This window comes from Rattus norvegicus, chromosome 9 (assembly GCF_021556685.1).
Source record: "Rattus norvegicus strain SHRSP/BbbUtx chromosome 9, alternate assembly SHRSP_T2T, whole genome shotgun sequence".
Lineage (NCBI taxonomy): Eukaryota > Metazoa > Chordata > Mammalia > Rodentia > Muridae > Rattus > Rattus norvegicus.
The window spans coordinates 41731265-41753312 of record NC_141542.1 but is presented as its reverse complement, the minus strand read 5'-3'; the positions used below and the strand labels follow the sequence as shown (position 1 = coordinate 41753312).

At 42.9% G+C, this 22048-nt stretch overlaps 1 long non-coding RNA gene across 6 annotated transcripts in view; it reads right to left on the bottom strand.

The window, feature by feature from the left end:
* Positions 1-16826: 16826 nt before the first annotated feature.
* LOC102553447 (uncharacterized) overlaps positions 16827-22048 on the bottom strand; it is a 53371-nt gene continuing 48149 nt past the window's right edge. For 4 of the 6 annotated variants that reach the window (XR_015629065.1, XR_015629066.1, XR_015629067.1 and 1 more), the window contains 2 exons: positions 18826-18922; positions 16827-17269 (listed from right to left, as the gene is read on the bottom strand). This is a non-coding gene — a long non-coding RNA (uncharacterized LOC102553447). Of the gene's footprint in view, positions 17270-18825; positions 18923-19377; positions 19768-20496; positions 20574-22048 lie in introns of those variants that run through there. The other 2 variants (XR_015629070.1, XR_015629068.1) reach the window with 2 other exon arrangements.

Below are 22048 nucleotides of genomic sequence, written 5' to 3'. Positions count from 1 at the left end.
CTCTCTGAAGGTTCAGCTCTCCCTCCCACGGGATTTGGGTGCAGAGAACTGTTTATCCGGTCTGTTTCCTTCAGGTTCCGGCAGTGTCTCAGGCGCAGGGGTCCTGCCGCTCCCGGGCCCTCCCCTACGGGAACCCAGAGGCCTTATACAGTTGCCTCTTGGGCCAGGGATGTGGGCAGGGGTGGGCAGTGTTGGTGGTCTCCTCCGCTCTGCAGCCTCAGGAGTGCCCACCTGATCAGGCGGTGAGGTCTCTCTCCATCCCTGGACATTCTTATCCTGATGACAAGTCATTGAGTGCTTACCCCTCTTGTCCATGCCTACAGTTAAGTAGCGTACGAGTCGCACAACTACCCGTAAAGTTAGACTACACATCGTTACCTGCTAGATGGGAGAACTAAAGTACAGACCCAGATGGCTCTCCGAGAGCGCCATTGCTGCAAGTCAGCTCTCACTCCCCATGGGAAATTCTAATATGATATGACCTCAAGTCTTCGACTTGTTTGCTCTCAACCTCTGAGATTAGTAGTTTGGGATTGAATAGACCACAGTGAGCGCAGCCCTTTTTTTTTCCATAAAGATCCAGAGAGTGAATTACTCGGATGACAGACCTAAAGAGGGGGTGCACCCACACCACTGTCGCACGAGTGTACACAGACCTCCTCCTGAACCTGAGCACTCCTCCGGAGCAACAGGACCTCTGGCCTTGTCCCGCCAGCACAGGATGCTCTACTTCCGGTTCCATCTCGGAAGATACAAGCATCAGAGAGGCACACGGAGTCAGGAGGACCAATCATCTCTATAAATTGTGGTGCCTAATAGTTTTGAGGTTTGCTTCCTTGAGTTATTTTCATGTTTTTGACTCATTAAATTTTAGTTTTATTTTCTTTTTGGTGTTTGTATATGTATACATGGTTTTACATCCCCCATGCTGGGGGATAGGGTGCATATATATATAGGTCCCTGAAGAGGCGCGGAATTAACGTTGGGTGTCTTCTTCCATAATTCGCCACTTTATTTAAGGAGACATGGTCTCCTACTGAACCTGGAGCTCAGTGGGGATCTGCCCCCCATGCTGAGATTACAGGTAACTACCAGGTCTGCCTCTCTATTACACGAATTCCAGGGTCCAAACTCTGGTCCTCAGACTTGTGAGGCAAAAAGCGTTACCCACTGAGCCATCTCCCAATCCCTGACCTGTTTGCTGTTGCAATAAAGTCTTTCTTACTTTGGCCTCTCTCGGCTTGCTGGAGAGTATCTGGTTGGACCCTGAGCAGGTAAATGCTACTATCCCAGCTCTCTTTCTATGGCTTTAAAGTTCCTCTAGCCTACTCATTGCAGGGGCGCAGGGCTGTCCCCTCTCCCTCCCAGAGAGGGACATTCATTTCTTCTTATTGTGCAGTGCTGTCCACAAGTCCTGCTTTCCATCAAATTTCCCAATCTCTGAGGCAGCTGTCCTGGCTGAGAATGAATGGCTTAAGACCTGCGTGTTTGTTTAAGCTACTTGAAGGGTTTTTTTTTTTTTTTTTTTTTTTTTTTTGGAGCTGGAGACCGAACCCAGGGTCTTGAGGTTGTTAGGCAAGCGCTCTACCACTGAGCTAAATCCCCAACCCCAAGCTACTTGAAGTTTATGTAAAACGAAAAACATTTCTCTGGGGAGCTTCCTAATGGCCTGAAATTATGGGAAACCAGCCCGCCTTTGATTGGCCAAGAGAAAGACATTTTCTGAAAGGAATTTTTACACAAGCTCTGTGTTTTGTGATCTGTAAGAAAGAAAAGAGGCAATTTTCCTATACACATAGGTGTTTCAAAAATCCTTCAAAGGGTTTGAGAGAACTCACCTTTATGCTTGCCCCTTCCCAAGCCGCTTTGAAGAATTCTCTTTTTTATTTTTTCCTTTTTTTAATGTCTTTTTCTATTGGATATTTTTTATTTACATCTCAAATGTTATTCCCTTTCCCAACTTCCCGTATATAAACCCCCTATCCCGTACCCCCCATTCTTCTATGAGAATGTTCCCCTCCCCCAACATTCCCCTACACTGAGGGGGGGGGCCAACCTTGGCAGGACCAAGGGCTTCTCCTCCCATTGGTGTCCAACAAGGCCATCCTTTGCTACATGTGCAGCTGTGGAGTCATGGGTCTGTCCATGTGTACTCTTTGGATGGTGGTTTAGTCCCTGGGAGATCTGGTTTGTTGATATTGTTGTTCTTATGGGGTTGCAAGCCCCTTCAGCTCTTTCAATCCTTTCTCTAATTCCTCCAATGGGGACCCCATTCTCAGTTCATGGTTGGCTTCGAGAATCTGCCTCTGTATTTGCCGTGCTCTGGCAGAGCCTCTCAGGAGACAGCTATATCAGGCTCCTGTCAGCATGCACATCTTGGCTTCATCAATAGTGTCTGGGTTTGGTGGCTGTATGTATATGTGCTGGATCCCCAGGTTGGGCAGGCTCTGAATGACCTTCCCTTCAGCCCCTGCTACAACTATGTCTCCATGTCTCCTCCTATGAATATTTTTGTTCCCCCTTCTAAGAAGGACTAGAGCATCCACACTACTTCTTGAGCCTCATGTGGTCTGTGGAATTCTTTACAACTCAAATGAGAAAGCAGATGAATGGGTTATTTAACAAAAGAATTGAGAGAAAACTAAGCTCATAAGTGATAAGGTTTCTGACCAGGCTGGCTGTTTATTTTAAATAGCGAATAACAATCTAACGGTTCTATTAAGACAACAATGCAAATCCTGAGAAAACAAAGCTATATACAACCTTTAAAGATACTTTTGTTTGCTCCACCCATCTTAGTTGTTGCTGACTATGTTTCCTAACCTGACATCAAATCCTCACAGGAGGAAGAATCAAACTCCTCATTATTCTCGTTTGGATCAAGCTGTACCCTGAAGTCAAAGGGCCTTAAGATGAAAAACATCTTTTCCTTTTTTAAAAAAGTATGTGTACATGTGTGGAATTTTGCACATGACTGCAGTTACCTGCAGAGGCCAGAAGAGAGCTCGCCTGAGCTGGCATTTCAGGATGCTGTGATCCAACGAACACAGGTCGGGGAAACTGAGCTCAGGACCTCTGCAAGAGTGGTAAGTGCTCCTAACCACTGAGCCACCTCACCAGACTTAGGTTTTTGTTTTGTTTTGCTTTGCTTTGCTTTTATTTTTGTCGCTAACACTGTCCCTCCCCCCTTTACCTGACTATTCATCCCTGAAAAGGCCAATGGGGGAAAAAATCATTCAATAGCGATCATAAATTCATTAGGAAAACATGACATTTTAAGTAACCAATTTTATATAGAGTAATTATTTTTGTACCCTCCTTAACTCCATGTACACAAAGATCCTATAGTGTATATATGCACACTACCTTTCCTTGTCTATAAATCAAAATGATTTATTCCTTATAACTTAAATTCGGGATCTCTGCTGCAGTCGTCCTTCTTGAACATCTATTTTCTTTCATTTGTTTGTTCAATCATCCAACACACATTTGTCGAGTAACTGAGTCACCATATACATAGTAGGAGCTGAGGAGATAAAAAGCTCAGATTACCACATGCCTGCCCTGAGGAAAATCAGTGTAGCTGGGAAAGAAAAACGACTTACATTATTAAGAATAAAAAGACTGCCAACAAGGATGGACTCAGTCCAAGGGCATGGGGAAATTTTTCATCCAGGAGATGAAATTTGAAAAGATGACTAGAAGCCTACCAAGAGACTGGGGAAGACCGGTACATCTTAGGCAGAGAGGGAAGGCTCTATTATGGGAGTGAGGGGAGAGACCGCACATGGGGAATAACCAGCTGAGCTTAGGGCCAGTTTGGAAATTAGTCAGTCATGGCCCTCCTACTTCAAACCCTAAACCCAACTCTACAATTATAGCATAGAGTGACTGGCTCTCTGCCCCTTACACCTTTCATGTAGATGGGGAGACAGACACTAAATACCTTTGTAAAACAATTTCAGTTGAAACTGCAATTAAAACTATTAGAGAAATGTTTGCTAGAGAGAGGTATGGACACTGGTCAAAATGGAGGGGTGGGGACAGGGAAGGCCACTTTGAGAGGATCGATGTTGGTGAAGACTGGATGAAAATAATGAGATAAGATTGATAAAGTAGGCTGAAAGGGGAGGGATGGGGGTGGAGGGGTGGGAAGGTGGAGGGGTGGGGAAGTGGAGGGATGGAGGGGTAAAGGGATGAAGGGATGGAGGGGTGGAGGGGTGGAGAGGCAGAAGGATGGAGGGGTGGAGGGGTGGAGGGATGGAGCTGTGGAGGGGTGGAGGGATGGAGGGGTGGAGGGGTGGAGGTGTGGAGGGGTGGAGGGGTGGAGGTGTGGAGGGATGGAGGGATGGAGGGGTGGAGGGGTGGAGGGGTGGAGCTGTGGAGGGGTGAAGGGGTGGAGGTGTGGAGGGGTGGAGGGGTGGAGGGATGGAGGGGTGGAGGGGTGGAGGGGTGGAGGGGTGGAGGGGTGGAGGGGTGGAGGGATGGAGGGGTGGAGGGGTGGAGAGGTGGAGGGGTGGAGGGATGGAGGGGTGGAGGGGTGGAGAGGTGGAGGGGTAGAGGTGTGGAGGGGTGGAGGGGTGGAAGGGTGGAGGGGTGGAGGGATGGAGGGGTGGAGGGGTGGAGAGGTGGAGGGGTAGAGGTGTGGAGGGGTGGAGGGGTGGAAGGGTGGAGGGGTGGAGGGGTGGAGGGGTGGAGGGGTGGAGGGGTGGAAGGGTGGGTAGCACAAAGGAAATATTTTCCCGGTTTTGAGCTTGAACAACTAAACATATGGGAAATTTAATGAAATATCGAGTAGGAGGAACTTGGTGAGGGAACCTGAGTGATACTAAGGAGTTTAGACTTTGTTCTGGTTGTCATGGAAAGTAGCATAAGTGTTTAGGCATCGGTGACACTTTCAGGCATGCCTTTGGAAGGGATTCTGACATTGTTTGGAGGATGGGAGAGACCCATGTGAATAGTTTATACACATACACAAAACTAAAGCAAGGGTTTCAGAAAACAACACTCATGCATGTAAACGTGCTATACTCTATTTTCCGATTAATTTCCTATTTCCGCTTTTAATAAAGATGACCAACTCAATACATCGATGTCAGAACCAGTAATGAATTGCAAGTCATAGTTAGAAAAAAAAAAAAACACTGGATTGGAACACATAGACACAATGCCTCCTAGCTCCTGACACAGGACTTGGGGTGTCACACAAAACTCACCAAACAGTGGGCAAGTTCCTTAGTTTCCAGAGGCGTGTCTGTTTTTCTTTTAAATGTGGTTTTGAATGGAGTAATGACAACCTGATGGCAATAATTGAGGGTGTGACCACCGCATTCTACTAATTTATAGTTTCAAATAAAGAGGGGTGTTTTGAACCAGCTTCGTAATGGAATCAAATTTGAAGCTTTACTCCTCTGCCTTTGCTTTCAGTGTAAAAAGATCCAGAGTGTCTGGTAACACGTGTGACTTGTGTGAGGGTGCTGTAAATTAGCCACAGCGAGAGCCTGAAACTTATCACAGAAATCTCTGGCTGAGTCGCTGATTAACAATCAGAGAGTTGCAAAAACTGACTCCCACTGTCCGGCGTTGGGCTCGGTTTTACTGTAAAGAAACTCCACCATGTTCAAAGCTCTATTTTAAATCCCCTTATTTTGGTTCTATGCACATAATTGTGGCCTAATCATCTCAACTCAGAGCAAACAGAGTCCCGTGCTCTAGTCGTCTCTCTGTGCCATTGCTCTCACTGTGAAACAGTAATGCTGAAGGCATGGCAACGTTGACCTTGCCAACCCCAGAAGCTTTTCCGGGTATTGGTTTTGCTTCCTCTAAAACATGGTCATTTCCAGTTCTCCAAGGAAGAGAAAAACCAATCCCCCACCCAGCAGAGCGCACATGCTTCAGGGAGCTGTCGCTGTATTTTGCTCGCTGTGGGGTCTTCAAGTTTACAGCAGCTGGTTTGTGTCCTAAGACTCATTTACTTTCCTCCGAACTATGCATACCGGGCCATCAGCATGGTTCTCTGTGCACTGACATGGCTTCTGTCCTAACAGTGGAGCCAAAAGCTACATTAGAATCAACCACCAGGATGCTTAAAACTGATTCCTGGACTCCAGCCCCAGAAGATTTAAGGCAGGTCCAGAAATTTGCACTCTAACAGGCTCCAAAATGCTCCTGCTGCTGTTGCAGGCAGGGGTGGTGGTGGCGGCCCACTGAAAGCTTCGCCTTATCCAGGCCATGTTTTCTTCTCCTTTAAACCTCTCCCCTTTGCTGCCACAGGTACTACCTTGCAGACAACAGATGTATAATATTTGCTAAATAAGATTTTTGAATAATTATCAGTTTAACCAATAAGACTTCCTGAGACCCCTAGAGAGAACAAAAAGACGAGTGCAATACATTCCTTACAGGACATCTATTTTAAAGATGCACCTGTCAGGGAGGGGACAGGGACTCCAACAGAGTCAACTAACCTGGCCACTTGAGGGCTCTCAGAGACTGAAACACTAAAGAGAAAGCATGGGCTGGATGTAAGCCTCCTGCACATATGTAGCAGATGTGCAGCTTGGTCTTCTCGTGGGTCTCCTAACAATTGGAGCAGCGACTGTTTCCGACTCTATTGCTTACCTTTGGATCCTAGTTCCATAACTGACCCACCTTGTCTGGCCTCAGTGGGAGAGGATATGCCCAGTCCTGCAGTGACTTGATATGCCAGGATGGGTTGGTACCCAGGGAGACTCCCCCCTCTCAGAGAAGGATAGAGGGGGAGGGAGGCTATGTGAGAGGGGCACTGGAAGGAGAGGAGGAAGCTGAGATCAGGATGTAAAGTGAATTAATTAATTAATTAATTAATTAATACCTTAAGGGCATAATAAATAAATAAACTAAAAAGTTAATTAATGACAAACACACAGATATATATATATATATATGACAGAAAAAGTAGAGATACCTGTCTCTACTCTTTTTACACTAACATCATTCATTAACTCAATGCTATTAATAATAGAATTGAGCTCCTGCACACTAAACTTCACTAACAAAACACAGAACGATCTCGAATCCTGAAATTCCTTCCTTTTTTTTTAATTTCTTTCTTTCTTTATTTATTTATTTTTATTAACTTGAGTATTTCTTATTTACATTTCGAGTGTTATTCCCTTTCCCGGTTTCCAGGCAAACATCCCCCTCCCCCCTCCCCTTCTTTATGGGTGTTCCCCTCCCAACCCTCCCCCCATTGCCGCCCTCCCCCCAACAGTCTAGTTCACTGGGGGTTCAGTCTTAGCAGGACCCAGGGCTTCCCCTTCCACTGGTGCTCTTACTAGGATATTCATTGCTACCTATGAGGTCAGAGTCCAGGGTCAGTCCATGTATAGTCTTTAGGTAGTGACTTAGTCCCTGGAAGCTGAAATTCCTTCCTTAAACACTCCCTTATGATGCATCCCATCTTATACCCGGTTCAGTACTTTCTGCTTGGTGGGAAGATGCTCTCCCCACACTAGGTGGCAGTGCGATCTTGGAATTCGAAACCTCAGCTAAAGAGTCAGAGAACTTGATTTCCCTTCACTTAGTAGAAAAATGATTTTATGCAAATGTCCCATTCTTTGTTATTTTTCCTGTGTAGAAAGTAAAGTGTTATAATTGATTCCGTTTTAGGGCTCCTCTCAAGATAGATGCGCAAATACAATGCACTCTGATTGTTTGCAGAAGCCTCTTAAAGAGCAACAATGTGAACAACTAAAATCAGCTCTGCCCCAGTACTTAGCCGTGTATATTCTGTTCAGTAAGCCTTCCGGCTAACAAAGCCAACCCTTAGGAGTGAGTTTGGAAGGCACTCACATTAGCTTTCTAAAAACTTTGTAGCCGCAAGAGAAATCAACCTCTCTGACTCGGTTTACTTATTTGTAAGCTAATAATAAAATAAAACAGTATAACATAATATAATAATAAAAATAAAATAAAAACAACAAAAGCACTCTCTTCGTGGACACACTCTAAGAATTAAATTATAACTTAATGCGTAGCCTGACACACAAACATTTTAGCTTGATTTATTTTGTTGTCGGAACACGTTTTCCCCTGTCTTTTATTCCTCACCTGACCCCGACTCTGCTTCAGGAAGTCGCGGTTCATTTAGATCCTAAGAAATAGCATGTGGCTACATGCTACAGATATACTTGGCCAATACACAGCTCCTCAAGAAATCTACCTAGAGCCATCAGGGTAAGCCAACCGAAAGCCTGCCTCCCTTCCATTTCAAACTATCAGCTTCTACTACGATTCTATTCTTCTTCCCGCAGAAGTGCCTCGACTTCATCCTTCGAGCTCAGCATTCCATCAGCACCTTCCTGGACACAATACTCTGTGATTTTTCGAGCATCTTTCTCATCATGATCTCTTTTGTGCTTTATAACAATCCAACGAAACAGACATAACCACCCGGCATTCTTGGCAAAGGAACTACGTTGAAGACACCTGCATGAGTTCACAGTTAGGGATGAAGAAAATACTGAGTTGTAAATAGGTACAAAAAAGGTCATTCTGACAATCGCTGCAGATCCAGCCATAGGTGCTATAAGACCCTTACAGTTGCATCAGTTGCATTCATGATGCCCAATGCCCTGACTTTGTTTTATACATATATGCATATATATATACATATATGTACATATATATATGTAACTTTACATATACATGTGTTGAGGTTAAAAAAAAAAAGGAGAGCAACCAGTTCCCACAGGTACACAGGCTGTATCTCAGCAACTCCATGATGCCGCCAAGTACTCTGACACGGGCAGTCCATGACCCATTCCAGCATGGCACCTTGCCTTTCCTTTCACTCACAGTTGCCTTGTCGGGTTGCTACCACACCAGGCATACACATCCCAATTTCTGTGGTGGTCTTGGTGTGTCCCAATTAATGTCGCCACATGAAAGAACACACCACACAATAACCTCTGATCCAATTGATAAGATATAATTTGCCCATCTAGACAGCTCGAAATCCTGTACACACCCATCCTTAAAAATATTCACATCAACCTGTATCTATGCACGGAGAAGAATCTTAACATCTGCTGCCATGTTCTCCCAGCTCCTTTTCTCCTGCTTCTCCCTCCCTTCTAAAACCTCTGTTCCTGCCTCCCTTCCTTCTCATCCAATGACAGGGCTCTTGTTATCTTGTCTGCCTTTACCTGCATAATGACATCAACCTACAAACATGGAACTGTTTTCATACATATAAGTGTGTGTACAAATGTGTGTATCCATTCTTGTGCATACAAATGGCTTCTTTACTTTGGAACTACTACGCAAATATTTTAGAAAATATAGCAAAAGGAAATAAAATAACCACTCTTTTCCTCACCTAGGGAAGACTCACTCACTCTTACCACACTAGTATGTTTGCTTGAGTTCCTTTTCCTTACATAAGCTGGGGGCATAGTGGGCACAGCAAAACTTTACTGCTTCTTTAAATGTGCATCATGTAAAGAACTCGTGCGTTTGCTTTCCCAAGATCCAAATGCGATCATACGTCTCCCTGGGGGTGTAACTCAGTCATAGCAAAATCCAAGAGTACAAACCTCTTACTAGAGTTGGAAGCCACAGCTTTTAATGTAGACTTCTACAACCTTGAGAGAGAAAATATCTATGCAGAAAGAGGCATTTGAGTAACAGCGGGAGACTCTTGCTGACAGCAGCCTAAGGTTTTCTTCAAAGATTTTTTTTCTTACCCAGAGCCACATGGATTATAAGTTCATAGGCAAACAGCTAGCCAGAAAGCCGCGAAGACATGCACAGACATTCCAGCGGTTCCTAAGGGCACCCACAGGAGTCCTCCTTTCTCTTCAGATCTCTCTGAAACCATAGCTGATGCCAGGAATAGCAGCGGCAACTGGCAACTGGACAGGTGATAAAGAGTCCTCATTATTAACGACTGAGCTTAGAGCCGTTAGGAGCTGACTGGGCGCCAACATCAACACAGTGGTTCCAGGATTGGACAGCTCACAGAGTACCTGCAGGGACCTGAGAACTACAGGACCTGGGAGGATGGAGACAGAGGAGAGGAGGAATCAAACTGGTGTTTTCTCAGTCTATGCTGACTGAGGGCTTCCTGTGGAATTGCTTCTAGGATCACGGAAGGATGCACACTCCCTTGCTACCAGAAACTACGCCCAAACTTCTTTCTCTTTTAACATACACAGTTCATCAGAATTGCCATTTTATGAGTGAGGTGAGGCTCAAAACATTAAATAAATTGCTAAAGAAAATGTCACACAGCAAGCTGTACTAACCTCAGGTTTCTCAGACAGAGAAAGTTTGCCTACCTAGGATTCTGCACATGCGCACAATGGTGAAAAGCTCTCCGTTCCATTCTGCACCCAATTGTTGGCTCTTATTCTCCTCCCCGCATTGACTCTTAAACTATTTCAAATGTTGTAAATACTACTACTACTACTACTACTACTACTAATAATAATAATAATAATAATAATAATAATAATAATAATAATAATGTGTGCGTTTTACTGGTTACCAAATCCGTACTCTGATGGAGGTCTGCTCAAGGGTTTAGCATAGCAGTGCATTGACAAACCAACCAACAGGAGTCATAAACACGTCCCATGCAAGAGATCAGACGGATTGGAACTGGTCCTGTTTCAGGGCTCCTACTCTACATTCTCTATCTTTGACCCCGTTTATCGGGAGTGTTGGTTAAATGTTAATGTAAGTGCAGCCCCTGGTAAATTGAGCATGTTTCAATGGAAAGAGGCCACATGGATATCCCAGAATATTTGAATGGTACAAATCAGACTTGGTGGATGGTTTGGTTTGATTTGGTTTGGTTTGTGAACACAAAGTTGGGTGACTAGGGAAATGAGGATGGATCTTGGAGAAGTTGTGGTTAAGTGAGCATGCGCACATTATATGAAGTTCTGCAAAGACATATATTTGCATAATTTTGGCATTTTATCTTATATTGCTCTGTGACTCTGTCCACATCACACCTTGTGTTGGATTTTAAAGAACCACAAGCTAGAGGTCTTGATCATCTCTGATCTCATGCTTACCTCATTCACTAAAGGCTGCAGCCAACTGTCATCATTTTCCTAAGTTATCAAAACTCCAACCAGCATCACATTCAGGGCATACCATGCCTTCTCTGTCCTCGAGGATGAATGGATATGTAAATCCCAAACCTGGGGCATATTTTGACTCACTTTAAAGGACCCCAAAGAAAGGAGCAGAGTCTCACATTAGCAAAATAGCCTAGCTACAGAAAGGTAGATGTGGCTGGTACTGTCCAGAGGGATTCAAAAGCATCTATTAGAAGTTTTGACACCTTAGCTGAGAAATGAGTCATATCCTACATGACAAAGGGGGGCAGAGGGTTGAAATAACTGAGAAAAACTTAGAGGTATGAAGATATATGAGCAGCACATAATTTGGGGTAAGGTGTGACTTACCTTTTGGAAACATTATTTGTGTGTCATTCTTTATATATGGATTCAGTGAGTGTTATTAGACTGTCTTTAGTAAATAAATAACAGAACTGACAACATTTATGATTTTTCTATTATTAGGCTACTGTGGTGGTTTGAATACGCTTGACCCATGGGAAGCAGCACTATTAGGAGGTGTGGCCTTGTTGGAATAGGTGTGACCTTGTTGGAGGAAGTACATCACTGTGGGGGTGAGCTTTGAAATTTCACCCAGTGTGGAAGAGTCAGTCTTCCTCTAGAGGCCTTCATATCAAGACGTAGAACTCTCAGCTCTTCCCGCACCATGCCTGCCTGGATGCTGTCGTGTTCCCACCTTGATAATTATGGACTGAACCTCTGTTGTCTTTTATAAGAGTTGCCTTGGTTATGGTATCTCTTTATAGCAATGGAAACCCTAACTAAGACAGATGTTGGAACCAGGGACTGTGGTATTAGTGCAATAGGTCTGATCATGCTTTTGTTGGGTAAAATTTGGATTTGGAAAGCAGTGGAATGCTTTAAGTAGGGTTTAATGGGCTATCCTAGTAGGAATATGGACAACTTTGTTGCATAGGGTGATTTGAATTGTGAAAACCTGGCTCTAGAGGTTTCAGAGAAGATGAATTTTAACATGTTGCATGCAGATTTTTCTTATGATGTTTTGGTGAAGAATGTGGCTGCTCTTTTGCTCTTGTCTGTAGAGTCTGCCTGAGGCTAAGGTAAAGAGATTTCTATTAACTTCATTGACAAAGAAAGTCGCAGGAAAGCCCAGCATAGACTTTGTCCTCTGGCTTTCTCTCATGAAGAGTATTTTGATCAAGCACAGCAAGTGTAGAAAGGAAAAATGCGAAATATATGGTTCAAGTAATAAAAGGGCACCAGAAAGTACAATGGATCTAAATCCTAAATTCGAGGAGATAAAGAGATTAAGGAAATGGTAACCTTGGGGAAAGATCTCACTCAGCTAAGTTTTTGTTTATGCATTTACCATAGAAAAAGAGTTATATCATGTTAGGTGTTAATATCTTGTTATTGACATTCAAACCATTTGCTACCATGAAAATTTTGAATAAAAAGACATTAACTACTGACATAGTTTGGGAAGGGCATCATTATTGTCTACAAAGTAGTATTAGCTTGGAAGTTCTGTAAGGATAGAACATACAGAATACCTAATGTTCTCATGTCAATGCCAAGGAGAGAGAAGAAGATGTCTTCCTGAGAATAAGATAAATGATTTTCCATTGCCTAGATTATCAGTCTTTCTCTCCCATTCATACACTTCTAACCCCTCTTAAAGTTGGGAACTAAGAGGAGTCAACAGAGCAGGAAGATTGGAAATCTTTTGTGTCCTTAAGAATAAACTCGAGGGTAAATAGAAATACAGATTACTTTAAGAAGACACATTTTAGAGAAATTTTCTATAATTCTTTTAAGCTGTTCATTAAGAACATCAGTGAAAATGCTTTGTTATGTGTGACATTTCTGGACTTTAGGATAAATAATGTAAACCTGGCATATAAATTGGAAGTAAAAAATAGAAAAATCTAAAGGGTAGTTTAGTACCAAGTAATAAGAAGCAGGAAGGAACTTTTAGTTTGTATTAGGTGGTATGCTGTTTATAAAAAGTAAGTACAGAAACTCTTTGGAGTAAAATACTCTAAAGATTTTCACATATTTCTGTATTTCATAATGCCTCCCACCACATGACCATCATGTTGACAACTCAACCCAAAACAATTGTGAATATTCAAACAAAATGGAATTTTTTAAAAGATTCCCAATAACCTTATATGATATTCAAGGGTTAGCATCAGAGGATTTGTTTGTAAGATGTGATCAGGTTTTTGTATCTCTTTATTTAGTGTGCATGAGCGTGCGCGCGCGCGTGTGTGTGTGTGTGTGTGTGTGTGTGTGTGTGTGTGTGTGTGTGTGTGTGTGTGTGTGTGTTAGCATCAGAAGAAACAAAAGATCCAAGAGAATTCTCTATACAGACTTGATAACTTCAGGTTGCAAGAATGAAAGCATGGGATAGGAGATGTGCAGGGGTGCAAGGGAACGATCTAAAATAGAAGTCACCCTGTCCACTGAGATGAGCTCTCTTGTGGAGCTCAAAAGGGAAACAAGGAGAAACCCAGGGAGAAGACCTATGCCCTCAAAAGGAAATCAGCACACCCACTGTATACATCCCAAAACTTCTGCGGTCTAGTAGAACAATGTGTCAAAGAAGCAACTAAAGGATAAGTAACCAGAATTACTGGCCTTGCTAAGCATAACCTGCTACATAGGATTGGTTTAAAAGCACATGGAGAAAAATTGCAGCCACACGAGGTTTTCTCACTGAAGATGTTCCCTTCTGCTTTGTTATGTGACAGACGTTGTTTAACATGTGAGACAGCACTGCAAGAATTACAGAGGAAAGAGGAAATATCTGTCTCTTGGTACAGTATTAGGGAACAGCTCTTGGCTACAGATTTGCACCATAATAAATTTGTCCATAAATATGCCCAAAAAGCACAGAAGATGAGAAGAATAACTGTCATATTATATCCAGGAGTTAAATGACAGGTCCTAGGTATGTTGCTGGGAGTTGTTTTAAGAGAAAAATTGGTTGGCCTTTGTTACATTGTAGATCATCGTTAAAAGGGTGTTTTCAAAGAAAACCTGTTTTAAGAGCCTCAGGAATTTACAGTGTAGCATACAGTACCTACAATATTCATTTTAATTACTCTGTGTCCAGAGTTACACTAAATGTAAAATCAACTAGAAACTGGGCAGTAGCAGTTCACTGTTTTGCCTTAAAATTAAGCACTTTACGGATGACTCTAGGCACTACTAGTTTTGTCAAATGAAAAACAGTAAAATTAAACTTAATACAAGATCTCTTTATATGCTGTCTTCCAAAACCTCCCCTCTTCCTATCAGACTACAAGCCTACTCCTTCCCATTTGAAGCCCCACCTTATCTCATGAGAAGGCTTTAAATAAATTCCAAGAGAATTATGGCACATAATGGTGACCCAGCACCTCCAGTCATATGTTCTCTGTTCTGTGTGCTCACAGAGATGAAATGACGCTACCTTTTCTCTCAGAGACAGGAGAGTATAAAAGAACATTCAGGAGCATCTGAACTTAGAGAATTTGTGTTGTAAGGATATTTGAAAAGTCTTGATGCAAACCGATAAGTGGATATTAGCCCAAACCGATAAGCTCACAGACCACATGAATCTCAAGAAGAGGGAAGACCAAAGTGTGGATGCTTCAGTCCTTCTTAGAAGGGGGTATGAAAATACTCACAGGAGGAAATATGGATCAGACACTGAAGGAAAGGCCATCCAGAGACTGCCCCACCTGGGGATCCAGCCCATATACAGAGACCAAACCCAGACAATATTGTGGGTGCCAAGAAGTGCATGATGACAGGAGCCTGATATAGCTGTCTCCTGAGAGGCTCTGCCAGAGCATGACAAATACAGAGGTGGATGCTAGTTGCCAACCACTGAACTGAGAACAGGGTCCCCAGTGGAGGAGTGAGAGAAAGGACTCAGGAGCTGATGGAGTTTGCAACCCCATAAGAAGAAGAACAATATCAACCAACGAGACCTTCCAGAGAACCCAGGGACTAAACCACCATCCCAAGAGTAAACAGGGATAGACCTAATGGCTCCAGCTGCATATGTAGCAGAGGATGGCCTTGTTGGGCATCAGTGGGAAGAGAGACCCTTGGTCCTGCCAAGGCTCCATGCCCTATTGTAGGGGAATGTCAGGGTCCGGAGGTGAGAGGGAGTGGGTAGGTGGGTGGGGGAGCATCCTCATAGAAGCAGGGGGAGATAGTAGGATTCTAGAAGAGAAACCAGGAAAGGGAATAACATTTGAAATTTAAATAAAAAAATCCAATAAAAGAAAAAATGTTTAAAAAAAGAAGAATCACCCATTACTTGGGACCTTAATGTTAGGAGTTTGTGTTAGTCATTCTACCTGCATGATGGGATTAAAGTAGCATTTTATTTAAATCACAAAGAAAAACAAAGATGTTCAAAAGAACTCAGTTCTGTTATATTCTTAACAAAAAAAAAGTCTATTAAAAAATCTTGGTGTGGGATTTTTTTCCTGCCTTAGAATATTTTCAATCTTGGATGAAAGGCACACACAGCTTTCATATTTTAAATATAGTGTGCCTTATCTAGCACAGTATCTGGGTAGCTGTGTACCCTCCATGCTGTTAGAATCCATTTTCCTATCAATAACACCAAATTCTTACTTACTACATACTGTGTTTCATCTGGGTTGCTCTTGGCTCCAATTGGCCAACCCACATGGCCACATTTTCTTTACTCCTACCCCATGGCCTGTCTCTCTCTCTCTCTCTCTCTCTCTCTCTCTCTCTCTCTCTCTCTCTCTCTCTCTCTCTCTCTCTCTCCTTCCTGCTTGTTGTTCTTCCATTTTCTCCCCTCTGACCTTCCTCTAAGCCCACCAAAACTCAACTCCACCCACCTATTTCCCAACTATTGGCTGTTGACATCTTTATTCACCAATCACAATCAACTGAGGGTAGGCTCCCTCAATGTTTTCTGTGTGGATTCATCTTCAGGGCAAACAGCCTTGGGGGGCCCCAAATTAGCATTAGAATACAAGCAGCATTAGGTCAACCCATCACAGACTTGGAGTGAGTTCTTATTCTATCTGTGTGCTTCCCTTCGGTGATGTTATAACCTGACTACAACTTTTTTTTCCTTCGATATGGGGACTTTCCATAAAGGTTCATTATGAGGCTCAATGAATTATTCCTCATAAGTGAGCTTTCCAGGGCATAACGCGCTCTACTCTGCAAAGATAAATATTGCCTCAGCGGTGTTTAGTAAAGAGCTATTACTTTTCTATGCAGAACACAGATTTGAACACTCCATAGCAACCAAATCTGACAAAAGCAGTTCTTCAAATGTCAAGACTCTTACAATATTAGACGAGCACCCAATGTGTTGATCTATGCGCTGATAGTTGAAATTCAAGACAGCAAATAGTAACCAACTTTAAAATATCCCCAGGGCTCAGAGTCAGTTTGAGAAATTTCTGTGAAATTGGCTCCTGGAGGATACTGTTCAGGGCAGACAGACACACAGCAGTGACAGCATGTACAGATAAATATAACCTCTGAGAGAAAGTGCATACTGGGAATTAGCCAAATTGACAGAAACATACACAGGAAGACTTGGGTTAAATCAGTGGTTCTCAACTTGTGGGTCGCGAGTCTACGGGGCTTAAATAGCCCTTTCATAGGGGTTGCCTAAGACCATCCATCATAAACACAGATGTTTACGTTGTGATTCATAACAGTAACAAAATACGGTTATGAAGTAGCCAGAAAAAATAATTTTATGGTTGAGGGGTCCATCGCAACATAATGAATTAGTTGTATTAAGGGGCTGCGACATTGGTAAGGTCTAAAGCGATCAAGAAAGGTTTGATAAGAAGAGTTAGAGTTTGGAATTTGTTTCCAACAACTGGATTTTTACTTGATAAATAATTTATGCCAAGGAGGAGCAATAGACACCACCAGACATTTTGCGAGTGGTCGCCCCATGCTTCTGATTCGTCATGACCAATGATGTGAAGTAACTGCTCTTGATCCAGTATTCTAGTAGGGAACTCCAGTCTCCTACAGACCGACTTCCTTACGACCATCTGCACTGGTGATAGGGACTCAAGCTGAGGTACAACTTCAGTTCTACCGGACATCAAAGCGGGTGCTCGATCTGCTTCATGGTCTCCATTCTAAAGTCCGTTAACTACAACCTACATGAAGGAAATTATACGAACTAATGAGAGAGAGGTAGAGAGGGAGAGACTCAAATAAAACATCTCAATAATTTAATTAACTATAAAGCATAAATAAGATACCTAGAAACTGATTGATGGAAACTGCTGAATATCAAATTCTTTATGATAACTTTTAAGTATTCGAGTAAAATTGCACTTTAAACTTAAAAATCGGTCTTCTATTTATATGCATATTTCTAGTCAGAGTGAGTTATAGTGCCTAATGTAAATATTTGGGGTTTTATTTGTCTTATATGCATTAACAAAAAAAATCGGATCATACAGTTACCATGCAAGAACTTACTGAGAAGTGTGATTAAACTATTGGTGTATACTTTAAGCCCCAACTACCGCTGATTTGCTCCTGCATACATTTAAATCAGCATGTATTTCTGGAGTCACGTAATTTCAAAGAGGTTCCTAAATGCTACCAATGTATTGCTACACACCAGGCCTGTTAAGCACTATGTTTTATGACTCCAAAGCGCATTGCCCTCGAGTACACTGTGAAGGGGAACCCACTCTGCGAGCATGAATGGGAAGTGAAACGTGACAACACATGGCAGCTAAGGGCAGGCTCTCCCGGCACATCTCAGATACACAGCAGAGTAGCAGATGCTGTGGGCAGACCTTAGATTACACTTTTTTTTAACACATAGTTGTCACTCCATCTTGAGACTGTCCAATCAACAGGTTTTTGTAAATGTTAAGCATTCTCAGAAGTGGTTATCTATCAGACTCCCCAGTGACAGACTCACCCACCAGTTCTAACATAGCTACATCTTAATTATACCCAAAACCTAATATTGGCTTTACCATTAAACTCTGGAAATTTTCTGCAAAAAAAAAAAAAGTCCTTAAGAAATAATTTTTAGCAGAATGGTAGTGGTGCATGTTCCTAGCTCCCTGGAGGCAGAGGCAGGTAGATCTCTGGGAGTTCAAGGCCAGTCTGGTCCAGGATTGCCAAGCCTATGCAAAGAACCCCTGTGTTTTTATCTGTAAAATATTGCTCTTGGATAGAACCCACAGCACATTTTAGAAATTTGTGTTTCTCTAAGGTCTATAGTTATAGACACATTGTATCTTAGTCTAAAGATAAGGGACTATTGAAATAGTAAACCAAGAACGGACCAGGTGTGGTTTCCTCAGCTGATTTCACCCAGCCATGATATATATGATGAAGAGAATTTGACCACCTTGGAAAGAGTCTCAAAAATGTGTGGTCTGTCCTAGTGGCAAAGATGAGTCCCATGAACTTTGTAAATTAAATGAACTCTCATAACGCATTTGTGGCCAAGAACAGTTGAAGCTGGGAGCATTGACTCAGTCAGCTGATGTCAAACATGAAATAATCAAAGATAATTTATATTTAGTTTCTATCATTTTAAATCGGGTGCTTTTTGAATTAACACAATCTTAGAGTCTCGTGATACTCATATAACTGCTTCATCTGCACTTTCAGAGGGAAAAAAACTGAAAGAAAATTCATCTCAAAAAAAAAAAAAGCAAACTGATTTTTGTAATTGCCATACCTGTAAACTCTTGAAAATTGTTAGTGATTGTGTTGTTTTTATTTGACTCCTAAATATGCAGCTGTGTCCCGCCTTTAACTGTCCTCTGCTTCATCCTCTATGGAAAAAAAAAAGAATCATGTACAATCTGAACTTTATTTCCAGAACTCATAAAGAACAGATGGGCATTCAGATTATTATATAAATTAAGCTGCATAAAACCTCCAGAATGAAATCGCAAAATAAATGACAGCTTTTACCCAAAAAACCTAGTTCAAAGGGTTAAAAGCTAGAGAAGATTCCAAACTACAATTTCAATGCAAGCCAATGCACTTGTATAATTATAAATTACAGGTCACATTTCCGATTTACCTAGGCTCTTTTCTTTTTCACACCAATCATTGCACATTAGCAAGACAAGATTGGGCACAAATTGACAAGTTAATTGCCCATGCATTAGAACTCCCATATTTCTGGAGTGTGAATAAAATTGCAAATTAAAACCCTAGTGCGTGTGTGTGTGTGTGTGTGTGTGTGTGTGTGTGTGTGTCACATTGTTCCAGTGGAACTTACAAGAAAAGAGAGTGGAAGTAACTACAACTGTTTAATGGGGAGGTTGCTCTCTAAGTTTGCACTTTGCTGAAAATTTTATGAGCATTTAGGTTTTTGTTGTTGCTTTTGATAGTAGCGGTGATGGTGGTCATGCTGCTGCCGCTGCCACTGATGGTGATGATGATGATGATGATGATGACGACGACGACGACAACTATGATCGTCTTCCTCCTCCCCTCCTCCCCTCCCCTGCCCTCCCTCCTGCCTCCCTCCTCCTCCTCCTGCCTCTCCTCCTCCTCCTCCTCCTCCTCCTCCTCCTCCTCCTCCTCCTCCTCCTCCTCCTCCTCCTCCTCCTCCTCCTCTTCTTCTTCTTCTTCTTCTTCTTCTTCTTCTTCTTCTTCTTCTTCTTCCAATTTGTCATGGACTGGAATTGGGGAAGAGGGGAAGAAGCTGGAGGAACCTTAGATCAAATGCTGTAAAGTTTTTAACCAATGGAAAACAAGTTGCAATTTTTTATCTGCTAGTCGAAATCAGATGTATTTTGTTTCTCTGCAAGAGGACGAAACAGGACTAATATTAGAGTAAGGTTTCTTTTCTCTTGTATTCTTCGACAGTTTTGACCTTATAATTAAAGTTTTGTTTTTTTCTTAATTGACTCATAGTATCTTCTTTATCTCCAGAAGATTAGCGGATCATCAGAAAATGGTTTCCAAGCCAGAGTAACTGTTGAGAACTGTAAAGGAGCCAGTTTCCTACAAGGATGCCGCATACCCACAGATGCTGGCAAACGACACAAGGTCCGTGAGTCAGACATAAAGGGCAGTTTATAATTCATAGCGTTAACTACAGCCCGAGTACAAGCACCAATACTCTGGACCTCCATCACCACAGTGGGATGTGTAGAGAGTCAATGGACGGCTGCACAGGTGCTGGGGCTTGCCGAGGGACAGCTTCAGAAGCCCAAATGTTTATCAGCAGGCCGAAAACCCGTCAGAGCATCCTCTGGAAGCGGTTCTGTCTATCATGCTGTAGAGTCATCGGGTTTTAATGTACTCTATTTAAAGATCTATCTGTACTTCCAAGGCTGTTTGCCACAGAGACAGCTTTGAAAAGATAACCTGTAATGAAGGCCGTTTGTACCTATGCTCATAAGACAAGCGCGAGCTTAAAATACCCACGGGGGATTAGCTTCCGGTACTGGCCGTGCAGCGAACCTCCATTCTCAGACGTAATCTATAGCTCATGACCGTTCCTTTAAAATATTTCCAGGTTGCCTAAGGCATCACAGCTCTCTCTGAATCTCTATATTCTCCATTCGTCATCTCAAACTTCCTGTTTTCTCCTCATGCTCTCCTCCGGTTTTTCCATTTTCTGTTTCATCCTTCCCTTCGCCCTTACTTTTGCTTCAACTTCAGAAGTGCTCACTCTCAAGCCCCAAGTTTGCCACCCGCAACCCCGTGTCACGTGTCTTCTACCTTCTAGTGAGATACTCTCACAGACAACCTGTCACTTAGAACCTCCTTGACCTGCTGAGCTGGTCGGTTGTAGGTCAACTTGACACCAGCTAGAGTCATTGGAGGAGAGGAAACCTCAACTAAGAAAATGTCCCACCTGATTGGCCAGCGGGCAAGCTTATAGGGATTGCTTTGTTTTGCTTTGTTTTGTTTTTTGATTAATTGATTATGGATGTGGGAAGGCACACTTCACTGTTCGAGGTGCTACCCCTGGGCAGCTGACCCATACAGACAAGAGCACATTGTCCTCTGAGAGGCTCCACCCAACAGCTGACTCAAACAAATACAGATACCCACAGCCAAACAGTGGATGGAGCTTGGGGACTCTTGTGGAAGAGTGAGGAAGGATGATGGACCATGAAGGGGACAGGCACTCCACAGGAAGACGAACAGTGTTCACTAAACTGGACCCTTGGGGCTCTCAGAGACTGAGCCACCAACCAAAGACCACATACGTGGGCTGGGCTTAGGCCTCTCCACACACACGTAGCATATGCCTTGTCTGGCCTCAGTGGGAGAGAAAACATCTAGCCTTGCAGAGACTTGATCAGGGGGCGAGGGTTGTTACCCAAGGGGGCTCCCACCCACTCAGAGGAGAAAGGGAAAGGGGAGGGAGGAAGGATTGTGGATTATGGGGATAGGGGCAGTGAGCAGCATGTCAAGTAAACAAGTTTAAAAAGAACCGTGAGCATCAAGCCACTAAGTAGCATTCGCCCATGCCCTCTGCTTCAGTTCCTGCCTCCAGGTTCCTACCGTGAGTTCCTGCCCCAGCTTCACCTCAGTAATGGAGGCTATAAGCTATAAGCCGAAGTAAATCCTTTTCTCTCCAAGTTGCTTGTGGTCATGGTGTTTAGCTTCTCTGACATTGACCTAATAAGGTGGCCCTGAGAGAGCACATGTTGGTTACAAAACTGCTTGTTTCTAAGGATATTTAACGCAACGCTCATAGATAATTGTTTACAAAGAACCGGAATTGAGTTTGGCCCCTTTATACTTTTTTTTTAATGTGAGTTTTCCAGAGAAGGGAAATCATCTTGTTCCTATGCAATTTTAGTTAATGCTGTACCTACTGTTACCATAGAAACAGGTTTCCATCTGGAATACATCCCATCAGCTCTGAAATTATCATTCCACACACACCTTTACAAATTAGAATAAATCCAGTGGCTACCCAGAAT